General features: G+C 43.2%; 1 pseudogene; it reads left to right on the top strand.

Annotated features, from left to right (window-relative positions):
- The first annotated feature begins 9,857 nt into the window (after positions 1–9,857).
- LOC147418575 (uncharacterized) lies at positions 9,858–12,192 on the top strand (annotated as a pseudogene).
- The last annotated feature ends 459 nt before the right edge of the window (positions 12,193–12,651 follow it).

The following is a 12,651-nucleotide window of genomic DNA, read 5'->3' on the forward strand; positions in this document are numbered from 1 at the left end:
GTGTAAAGAAAAAGAGACCAATCTTTGTGGATGCTGGTGTTGTGCTAGAGGATGATAGTCACAGGCCCGAGTATGTCACAGTCACTAAGCCCATTGGTAGAACAAAGTATGCACGTGCACATGGGGAAACAAAGTATTGACCTGAGGTGACTGTTGCAAAAACGGTATGGGCAATTAGGAGAATTGAACCTGGACGTAAAATGACATGTTTTGGAATTTTGCAAGATCAAACAGATAGATGTGGACAATTCATTAATCAAGGCTCACCTAATATTAATTCTGGGGTAGCTGCACTGTGCTTTTGGGGTCGAAGAAAATATCCCTCATCAGGATCAAAGCCTGGGGGGATTGTTGAGGGTTATGTATGGTTCTGCAATGCTAGTAACATGCACACATGGAAGATTCATGACATGGTGGTGGGGCCACCCGGACCTGCACCAGGGGTTTGGAGGGTCGTAGAGGGTACAAATCTACTACCACATGAGGCAGAACAACTCCAAGCAAATGGATTTGTACTTCAACAACAACATGGGGTAGAATGTGCAACTGTGAATGGGGGCATTCCAGCAGCAAATAGAGTTACAAGTGCCTTTTGGCCCAAATACAGGGATGGCAAGGTTATTAAATGGTGCTCAAAGCTGACAAAAGAATTTCAGACCAGAATTGATATTGGAAAATGCATGGTAGCAACATTAGTTAAAGAGGTTATTGTTGTGTGCAATGAAACACATGTTTTCTACATTAGCACAGAGGGGTCAAGGGAAAAGGAAGTTTCATACTCTGTGACATTGTCTGATTTTCCAAGATGTACATGTGAGGACTTCCAAAAGAGAGAGTCCAAGAGGTTGACATATGTGCCATGCAAACATATTTACTATGTGTTTCTCCAAATTTTGGGTTTGGACTCTCATGCCCATGAGTTCATGCACCAAGCAGCCCTAACGAAGGTGGAGTTGTTTCAAGCTTTGGGAGGATTGCGGCCAAATGTGCAGCAATAGTTAAAGTGCCTCTAGATGTAAAGGCTTTGTTTGGTATGTAGTTTGAAATGCAACGGTGTTTTGTCTACTTATGATAAGCCCTAGTTTGTGAGAGATCATCCCTATGATAAGCTAGCCCTAGCGGTATTTTGTCTACTTATGATAAGCCCTAGTTTGTGAGAGATCAACACAAGTTTTGAGAGTGCATTCTATTAATAGTTTCTTGTAAATTTCATATGTGTTTGTAAAAAAATGAACACTATTTTGTTTTAAACAATGTAAGATGCAACGGGTTTGCTACATAATCTTATTGAAGATTGGGGTTATGTTCTTCATTCAATTTCTTTTGTCAGTTTTTTGGTGGCTAGGTTAGTTCAAGTGCCTCTCTTAAATTTTCCATTTACGTTTGCGAACAAATTAACATTATGGATCAACAAGTTAAACATTAACATTATGGATCAACAAGAAATTATGGATCCCACAGACAAGACATCATTATCAGACACCACAGGTGACAGTGAAGCGTCACAAAGATTGAGGCAGAACATTGTGGGGAGAGCCATTGTGCAAAAAAATCAAATGAGGAACTGATTAGGTGCCAAGTGGAGAAGAAAGCGGTGTCGAGGTCACAGCGAGGAGTTGCAGCCAACTATTGTCTCCCTTTCGGCTGTAGAATAAGCCCCAGGTGCAGCGTAGAAGAAGCCCACGGCTAGAGGCGAAGCGGAAACCCTAAGGAGGCCTAGAGCAAGAACCCAACATCTCTCTCTCTTCTCTCTCTCTCTCTCTCTCTCTCTCTCTCTCTCTCTCTCTGACTTTTCTTTTAAGAAAAGGTATGAATAGACTCTCTCTTGCTCTCATTTTGACGCTAAGAGAGAGACACTCCAAAAAACGAGGTTTACAGTATTTTTTATCGGTTGAAATAGCAAAAAAAATCAAATTCCAAGCTTGCCTTCATAAAAGAAAGTTGGCAAGATTGCACAAGTTTTAGTGTAAATAGTGACAAAACATTTCTTTTTTTTGCTACCTAACAGCTATTGGTAGAGTTTTAAGTGAGCCCTTATTTAACTAGGCAAACAATAGGGGCTCTTCTTTTAAATGTACAATTTTTTGCCTTGAAAATGAAGGCTCAATGGAGTGACAACCGAGTTTCTTTCATTTTCAATTGGAAAATTTACACTACAATATGGGCTATAAGAGCATTGTAGAGCTCCCTTTCTCTCTTTACATGGTAGCTTATAGATAAGTTTTGTAAAATGTCCACTTTTTTAATGCCATGCAATGTGTGAGAATAAATTTCATGAAAATCGTTGATTTTTTTGGTGTGCCTCTAGCCCATTTAGCCTGTCTTTTTTGATTGGGACACTAACGAGGAAGAGAGAATCATGGCAACCTTGCCATAGCACCATCACCTACCTTGTATTAACATTTAGGGGAAAAAAATCCTCTTGACGGTCTACTACAAGGAAAGAAGAACCCCATGGTTTCCTTTGCGTAGGCATCTCTAATGAGTCGTAGCAGGGTCCATTCATGTAGCGACCATCAATGAAGATAAGAAAAGATGTGGTGCTTTACCCAAGAAGCATAGCTCAACTTGTGAGACCTTTGTGATGTAACCCCAATGTTGAGGGTTTGAGGCTCATAGGTTGGGGTGTTCCCACGGTTGTCCCTTGAGGGTGTATTGTAGTTGTAGTTACATGATATGTGTACCCAACTACCTTCACCGCGCTCAATGTTTTTTTTTTTAAAAAAGAGAAGATGTGGTGCTTTGGTTGATTCAAAGAAATAGATCTCTCTTTGGGTGTGGGGGAGAGCTTGTGGATGAACGAGAGTACTCTTCACCTACATTAGCTACTCCCTCTACACCTTCCACCATTGCTTCCTCTCTATCTTCTCCCTCCCTACAAAAACTCTTTAGGGTTCTCGCCCAACAGGACCTGATGTAGAGATCATCCCCCAAAACAGTTGAGGAAGAAACACCACAAACGTCTCTTTGTTGGGAATCTCCCCAATATGACAATGATAACGTTTAAGGGTTTTGCACTCAGATGAAAGAAGATGGAGCCTTGCCTAGGCAATTTTGCTCCTATCAAGATGGTTGCCTAAAACAGATCTTTTCTAAGCAGATTCTCGGATAGTCTCCGATCCAGTTGTTGATGCTCAATATGGGTAACTTTGTATTCAACCAATTCAAAGATTCCTATGATACAGATCATGCAAAAATTAGCAAAGTGACCTAGGAGACAAGTTTATTGCCCAAATCTAATTAAAGGAGAGGTGTAAATATTGAAGGTAGACAAGATAGCTATGCTATAGATGTCCATCATGCTCACCCGCTAACATGCACCCTGCTTAAATAGTAAGTAAACCATTTTCATGAATCCTCTCATCCATAGCAAGCCTTGCATGGGATAGTCTCCGATCCAATTGTTGATGCTCAATATGGGTAACTTTGTCTTCAATCAATTCAAAGATTCCTATGATACAGATCATGGAAAAATTAGTAAAGTGAACTGGGAGACAAGTATATTGCCCAAATCTAATTAAAGGAGAGGTGTAAGTTTTGAACGGAGACGAGCTGTCTTATATTAGACAAGCAAGAAAATGGGTCATGAGATCTCTAAAATCAGTGAGTGGTGGGCCCTGCTTATTAGCAAGGAGAATATCCTATTTGCCCTGAAGGGATAGAGAACTTGGAAGAACCTTTAAGACTGGGAAATAACTCTTTCCCCAACAACAGCTAGTGATCAAAGCAATAGGTTCCTCTTGAGTCTACAATCGATGGGATGCTAGAAACAAAGTCAAACTCCAATTGAAAGTCACGCGACGGGTTCAGCTTTGAAGGGAAGACATAGCCGTGCCGATTGCATATGTCAGCTCTGAAGAGCAGTTGAGTTTTGAACACAAGACCTAGCTGGTGTAAAGAGGTGGATAATTCTAGTTAAGAAAATCGATGACCTACAGCAGTAATGAAATGGTCTAATATTAGTAGTACACACACAACGCAGTTCTCATGGGCACCGTGTCATAATATTCATCTGATTAGCTATGCCAAATTAGGCACCTTTTGAGATCAAGGATTATTAAGGCCGCTGCCCCAAATCTCTCTAATATAGTGAAGGATGGCATCTCTTGAGATTCCATTCAGCTAGCCTGGGCCCTACATGCAGGGACCAAGGTTAATGAGGATGGATCAGGAAAGCTAATCCTAATTTTTGCCGCAATCGACAATATTCATATTGACTGGTGCAGGTAGCTAATTATGTCAATCAAATATATAATATAGCTACAATTAATATACACTGTACAGATCAGCCAGTTTATTTACCAGTCAGATATATATTATAACTGATATAATATTGATGATCAGCTACCCATACAACTAGAGTAGGCATTACACATGAAAATGCACAAGAGTGCGCGCACACGCGCTCGCTTTCATCACACTAGATACATAGAAAACAGCTTATCCAATCCACGTATAACCAACATTAAACATCAAGACACATGAATTTACGTGGTTCGGCCTGCCCATAGTGCAAAATAAAGCAAGGTTCATTCCACAAGTGTCTATCTATTTACAACCTATGCAGCTACACAACGGTTTACCAATATCTTGCAGTTTTAAATGTTGCAAAATTCAGACAAAGAATTCTTAATTTTTGGACTAAAAGGAACTTTGAACATGCATAAAGCTAGATAGTGAACATCATCCAAATCGAAGAATTGTTAATTGATGTAAAGAACGATCTATCTATGGCATCCACACAAATTTATACAAAATGTAAATGTAACTTCATATGCTATCGCCACTGTAATTGTCATCTCAATATTAGAAAACTTGATACTATTTATGAATCACCATGGGAGAACGCATCATGCAAGTGCTTGAACATGTTACTAGATTAGTAGTAGCTAGCCTTGTGGATATTGTGCCAACCTTAACGCAAATGGATGTGGAGTTCATGTCAAACAAATATGAAAAGCAACCATGGGAGGACCTTGTTAAGTTGCTTTATCCACGAACCTAGCATGCAAACGAAGTCACAGACTTCGACTCACAAGACCCCAAGTCAACACATAAAATCTAGCCAGATCATTGGCTTTCTCCATAGGAGTACCAAAGCATTCACAATATACATTTCCATAGTTGTGAGGAGCTTCTTTTTGTTAATATAAGGGCATGGTCACGCAAGGCTTAGTTATCAGTAAGCCTCGACCTGGTCTGACATGGCAGGTACGGTGCTCAAAGTATGACAGGCAATAGCGAGTAGAGAGAGAGAGAGAATGAGACGCAACAGGTGAGTGATGCTTGAGTTGACTAGCAACTAACGGGCATAGTTTGAAGACTGCCTGTTTTGGAATAGTGACACAACTTTGCCGGTGGAACCTGCACGTCATCAAAGGTGGTCGGGCGTTGCAACTGAAAATTAAGGCTTGCATGACCATAGCCTAATACTCTACCAAGGTGCATCAATGTTACATCTTCTTTGATTCCCATGGTTGTGAGACTTCTATATGTAGTTAAAAACCTTTTATTTTTGTTATCCCTTGTTGGTCTTACTTTTAGTTTTCTTAAAGCTAGGTGTTCATCCTGTTTTCATCCTAGCCCTTCACTTCCGACTTATATGTTTTCCTATCTCCTTCACTTATGTAGAGAGTCCCCTACTCATCAAGACGTCGGCAAGTCTGCACTTCCCTGTACAATGCCTCCTACCCTGCCCATCTAACAAATTGTGTACATTTCATGCACAAGAATTTTGAGATGCTTTCTAATGTTAAAAAACGGATTCTCTCATTCTTTTTCATATAGTGCTAGGATTAGGAGCTTCTGCCCTAGAGGTACCACATACCTAGCTACGTGCAGTTTGTAGGGCATGAAGTAGTCCCGACTCCCTTGCCTCCAACGAGGTGTGTGGTTGGAGGGAAAGAGAATGGTTGTCATGCCCTCCAAGGCTCCAACTGCATCTAGTTGGACATGTAGTGCCTGCCAGAGCGGAATCTCACGATCTCATGGTAAGTCCCAATGTCAGAAGCATTTATGGTAAATTGTTAAACTTATGGTGCATTAATGCAAAGAGAGAGAGAGAGAGAGAGAGAGAGAGAGAGAGAGAGAGAGAGAGAAAGGGGGGGGGGGGTCCGACCCATGGTCAATTGGACAACATTAATCCAAAACCCCACTCCTGAAACCTCTCCTCTCACAATTGCACTTTTCATCTACGTTGTAGCTTGGTGAGGCTGGGGGCAACCTAGTGGTCCTCTTGGTTGCTTTCACTCTTGTCATCAGCCACCCACACCACACCTACATTAAACACATGGACAATATATATCCCCTCTCACATCCGGATTCTGTTGTACATGATACATGAGCTTGATTGCTAATTCATTTTATAGCGCTTGTATTCAGAACACTGCCTACCTCTCTGTCACCTTCTGCCTTTTGATACACTTGCAACCCTGCATGTAGCTTTTGCTCCATCAACCCTATTTATTTTGTAGCTTTTCACTCAGCCCTCGTGGATGGCATGCACAGTGCTAATACTTGGCTGACCAGCTTTTTCAATCGATAGTGCATGACATCCACCCACTGGAGTTATATTGCTTGGTGCAAAGGGTGGAGGGATGAGGCGGTTTTTGGTAGCCCTATCATCCTAATTTGACATGCAACTAGTCCCTTGACACACCGTGAAACCCCTTTCTACCCTAGTATTAACTTCACCTCCAAGGTCTCAAGGCTCACGAGTCGCTGCTACCCTTGCACTGGGTATCCAATTGCTTTAATTGCCATCTTCATGCTAGAGACAACTCTGCAACAAAGTGTTCCCCTTAACAAATTTTCCTCCATCATAATAAGAGTGAAATGCTGAGGGGTTTGGTTAAATATTGGCTAGCTTGCCTGCGTGGCAGGGCAGCCGGAGCCGGTTGTCAGTCAAATGAAACCGGCTGGGAGGAGTTGACTAAAAGATCAACGTGTTGCATGACACACAGCTTGAACACCAGACCTCCCTGTCAAGAGCAGGAGCTATACCACTACACTACGCACGCACATCTGCACATTGCCTGCAGCCTCCCTTGCATAACTTTAAAAAAAGTTGCCCCGCCAAAAAGCATCGTGATCGGCTCCCCTGGTCAGCTCCACCTACACGTCGCTTAGCTAGCCCATATTTAACATGAGCCATGCTAAGGTTACAAAAATTGGTGGTGGTGCCATGATGGGGACATCACTGGCAGCATGCTACAACATAATGCTTGGTTTGAGCAATTAATTTCAAGCGTGATCTACATCTCAACCTGATGTCTCATGCTCCGTGCCACCTTACTGGTGGCATGCTTGCTATTGTACAAGTGGCCATAGCCGCAAGCATCTCCTACACAACATCAACAACACCACCTGCATCATGTGAAAGAATGGAGCAAGTTATACTTCATGTTTTTCCATCACTGCTGCCATATAAGGTGGTCCATGCCTATGACCAACAAAAGTAAGAGTAAGAGCCGTCATCTCTTATATAGGTCCACGATTATTAGCAAGGATAACATATGTTGGGCCTAAATAACTGGTCTAATATAGAGTGCATTCCACATATACAAGGTACATAAAGAAGAAGAAAAGCGCCTAGGATAGCAAGACCCCATCAAACACGCGTGACACTATAAGAGAAGAATGTCCAAGCCACAACAATATCCTTATATGTTTCGTTTGATGACACCTTCTGCCAATGTTTGCATGGTATCGACGCCTCAAGACACCGAGCTTCGCATGCATGCCTTGCAGCATCACAATACACGTGCGTGTCTCTCGTGTGGCAGGTACCGTATTGAATAAGAAGCCTCCACAACTGTGACATCATGATTGGCCGAGGAAGATGGGAATCACGTACAGCAAGCTCACGAACAACTTGCCCCGGCCCAAGCAGGCTGCCCAATTAATGTAGCAACTGGGCGGCGTGGGCAACGTCCACATCCTCGACAACGACCTTGACTAACCCCCTCACCTCCCTTGCTAATCAGGAACCCACCACGTGGGGAGAGAGAAAGAGAGATGGCGACCAAGTCTTGACAACTTGGCAACACACACACACACACACACACACACACACACATAGAGAGAAAGAGAGAGAGGACTCCGACTCGGGAGTTAGGGGACCGAATGGCTCTCCTCGCTATCATCACAAGCTGCGGCTCTGTCATCATGCATTGGAGTGTGCGAAGGTTGAGGTTCATCTCATATTAAGGTTGTGAGCATTGGGCGGGCCAAAAACCACTCATGAGTTCACAACATATTACACTTGAAGAATTCACCCATCATGTCTCTAGTTTTCTACCAATGGTATAATTGTATTTATTTATTTTTTAATTCTGAATTTAGTTAAGCAAAAAGTATAGTGATCACTATGGCCTTTGCCTTTGGCAGGCCAAAAAGGAATGTCATAATACAGGTCAGGTGATCATGCCCGTTTTATCTTTTTGGACGCCTGCATTAATACAAAGAATTTAAACTCCTCCATGCAGGTCTCAATACTACATTTGTATTGCAGACAGCTTGTAATTAATTAGGAGCCCAGATCCAAATGGCACATCATGTACACTCCTTTAATTTTTTGATCGGGCAGCTGTACGACATCTTGCGTACCGTCATGCTTATGCTTCGTCATATTGTAATTTGTGTTTCTAGTTTCTGCAGCTTGCAGTTGACAATTAGATGAGCAAGCAAATTATGTCTTCTTTTGTGAAGTGCTAGCTGTTATATAAGCTGCTTGCAGCGAGATCGATCTAACATTGTTAGACGTTGATCGTCGATCTCATGATATTCAGTTTCCACAGTCGATCAGCCGTCGAGAAAACCCTCAAGCATGCTTGCGAATTCCATGTACTCATCATCGATAATATCATCGCCCATATACTTGCCTCCTGCAGGATGTTCAAGTTGATGAATGTTCGCTTCAGGCGCAGCGCCTAGATCAGCTCCGATTGTCATCGCGAGTATGGCATCCAGCTCTTGCACGTCGATTTCTCCAATAATATTCTGGAAGCTACTCCAGTCAATATAAAGATTGTCCTCAATATTTAACCTCCCCTATGCCGCCATGCAATTATTCGTATACTCGGTCGAGCCTCAGCACTAAGGGGCACGGGAGCTTTAAGAAAGCCCATGCGGTGGGATCAAGGGCGCGGAAGTGGGGCGCCGTGATTGATGCCATCGGGGCGCTACATGTGGTTAAAAAAAGTAAACTTGGACGGGGTTTGGTAAACGGGGGCGTCGGGAGGTAAACTCGGACGGGAGGGTGACATGGATTGGAAACGTGGCGCGAATGGGCTGAGGTGGAGTCCCAGGTGGCAAATGGTGGGCCAACATGGCATTACTTTCATGCGGGCATCCCGTTTTCAAATTTGCCCTCGCGGGAATGCAAGGTAATCAGAGATAATCGGAGGTGAGATGAGAGCAGGAGAAGGGGAGGCTGGTATCTGAGACAGTAATGAGATGAAGACTCTGTAGGAGATTGGAAGCTCAAAGGTAGCATGGATTGAACCAGGTAGTGTGTGTGTGTGTGTGTGTGTGTGTGTGTGTGTGTGTGTGTGTGTGAGAGAGAGAGAGAGAGAGAGAGAGAGAGAGAGAGAGAGAGAGAGAGAGATGCTGTGTATTAGATGCCTCCCATCGATGTAATCGAAGACTGGCCATTGAGTGGATATTTGAATGGTGAAACAACGACTGAAGGAGAATCGTCAAATGACTGGCCAATCAACGAGGATAATGGCATGGATTACTAGCCACAAAACAATGGAGGTAGTCCCAGCTCAATCGCATGTTGGCATTCGCAATGCTCTTGGGTTGTCTTAGATCCGTCTTCATACACATCAAAAACATTTTTCTCCTTCAACGAGATGACATACTCCTTAATGGCCAAAGATTTGGAAGGGACAGAGACCATGTCACTAGCAATACTTCAAGAGATCGATCTTTGGGGATTGTTTGATTTAAATAAGTGGGATAGGATGAAAGACTCTTTGATGCTTTGTCCAGGTATAGGGCTGGAAATAGGTTGCCTGCACTTGAAATCTACTGGCCTAAAGGTTGCCTTTATGGAACATTGGGCACACATTGTTCATGCAACCCATTGCCCTTTGACACATGACAATCATCTTGGAGTGGCTGCCACTCTCAAGGCCGTCCAGAAGGAATGGTGCACAGACAAGAGACAACATGGGTTGCCTCTTGATTACATAAAAGACTCAATCACTGCATGTGGATGCTTACTAAAAGAGAAGATCATTGATCGTGATGTAGCTGCGATGCCTATTAGTAGCAGAACCGCAAATTGCCCAACCTCTTCAATCGAGACAACAACATCTCAAGTTGAGCAACAGTTGACAAGAATCATGATAAAGCATCACACACGGCTGGTCCTAGTCGGATCTTCAAAGAGGCATAGAGCATATAAGTGGATACAAGAATACATTTTCCATCGAGGTGGAAGCATAGATCGAAGAGGTGCGGATAAGCGACGACAACGAAAGTCAAAGAGGTGTGGGTGCCTGTTAGGCTGGTGGTTCAACACTGTCATGATGGTGATAGGGTGACTATCGCAATCCATGGCGATCACACCGGGCACATACCTAGCTCACGTGCTGACCTTTACCACTTGCCGGTGCATTCAACTGTAGTTGCATGCTGTATGGATGATTTGTTTGATGTTGGGATGTGCCGCCATGTCGCCAAAATGTCGATCTCCAAGGAAAGGTTTCACAGGGCAAATGCATCTGAGCTGGATCGTGTAATCTACAGATTTTTTATGATACCAAAAGAGGTGCAAATGGTGTTTCATCAAATGCGCACTTGTGGTACTTAGCTTGCCATTGGAATTTCTAAGAAGCCTTTTCTCTGCTGAGTTTTTGATAGCATTTGATCCAACATTTCTTTTGACTGTAGGTAACTCTGTAGGTAGTGAATGGGGTGCATGCTTGCAGAGGCTCTACGTTTGCAAGAATTGAAGAAGGTAATACTACATGCTCAACTTCTTAAGGTGGATGGGTGAGCATGCATCCTCAAGTATACTTCTTGTATGGACAGGTAATCTTTGTGCAGCCTTACAGTCCCCAAAACCCTGATGAGAACGAGCCGCCATTCATCCTCCTCATTCAAGACGAGTGAATGCTACAAGTCACTCTTTGTTTCTCTCGTCGGAACTCATGGGCCGTGGATAGCACTTTCAAGACAAACATTTATGGTCTACCGCTCTATGGTGCAGTCTTGCCAAACCAAAACGGCATAGGGATTCCAATATGGCTGATGTTATGCAGCAATGATGTGGGTACCAGCCAGGAAAAGGTGGCTCTAGAGCTCACGTTCAGGATGATCTTTGCAAGGTTAGGTGACGTTCAGCCCGGAGCCATTGTCATTGATAAGAGCCAGCAAGAGCTCGAAGCCATCCTCAAGGTTGTGGATCAAGATTCTTTTTGCTGGAGAGAACGATTATGGAAGGCGGCAACAAGACGCATGCAAAGTTTTGTTATGTTGGTTTCATGTCAAGAAGGCATGGGTTGAGAACCTATTGCCCCAGGTAGGTCATTTCTTTGATGTGTTCTTTGTGTCAACTCATGTCTACGAATTGATTGTCGTACTCACATGGCGTTGTTGTGCATAGGTCCCTAAGGATAAGCGCGATGATGTGTACAATCGCATGTAGAATTTGATGCATGCAACAAGTGAGGATATATTTGATGCAAGGTACGATGAGCTATTGCAGGTGTATCAAGCACATGAAAATATTCGACGGTATGTATCCACTGGTTGGTGTGGCAGCACATGTATGTGCCGAAGCCGTTGGGAATGTGGATACTACAAACTTGGTTGAGCGATTATGGCAATATGTCAAGTATACCTTGCTAAATGCACAGATAAACAGGTCTCTATTGGTCTTGTTGAATGCGTTGGTGGGCGATTCAGTGCATGGGACATATATTGCTTCTCGAATTCTTCAAGCAAAAGCAGGAGATTGGTAAGAGCGGTTCTCTTTCGCTTGAGATTATGCCTTTGTTGTTGCCAAATGTTGAGCTCATGTTGTTTCAATTTGACAACCGTTCAAGTGATTCCGAGCGTTTTAGTCGTTTTGGATCAAGCAAGCAACATACAGCCAAGCTAGCAGCAGGTGAATCGATTCTTAAACGATTTGAGGCGGATCCAAGCACCCTCGAAGTGATAGAGGAAGGACACATGTGATTCAAAGTCCTTAGCACTACTTCGGCCTCAAACTGGTATCATGTGAGCATGCAATCCAACTACTGAAATTGTACGGATTGGGGATCAGAATGTAAGCATCTATATGGCCTTTGACTGATAATTGAGAGGCACTTTCCTCATCTTCACAAAGCTCTCCCCATCGTAGATAGCGTTCAAGCTTTGAGCCATGTGGACCTACAACCCATAGTTGGAGCAGGGGAAGACAATATAGCACTAGAGCATGACAATTTAGATGTAGCTGAGACAGTTGTCAACAACATAGACAATGCAATTGGTAGCTCCATCTATGACATGAGAAGCATTGCAGAGTCTAGAAGAGCAGTTGGTGCAATGTGATAGCTCTTTGAAGCCAGCCATACTAATGCAACTAAATTTTTCACGAAATAGTCTCGCCGCCTTGATCATCCCAAAGGAGATTGAGCTACCAGCAAAGGGCTC

Source organism: Adiantum capillus-veneris, chromosome 30 (genome assembly GCF_014529385.1).
Source record: "Adiantum capillus-veneris isolate H3 chromosome 30, ASM1452938v2, whole genome shotgun sequence".
Lineage (NCBI taxonomy): Eukaryota > Viridiplantae > Streptophyta > Polypodiopsida > Polypodiales > Pteridaceae > Adiantum > Adiantum capillus-veneris.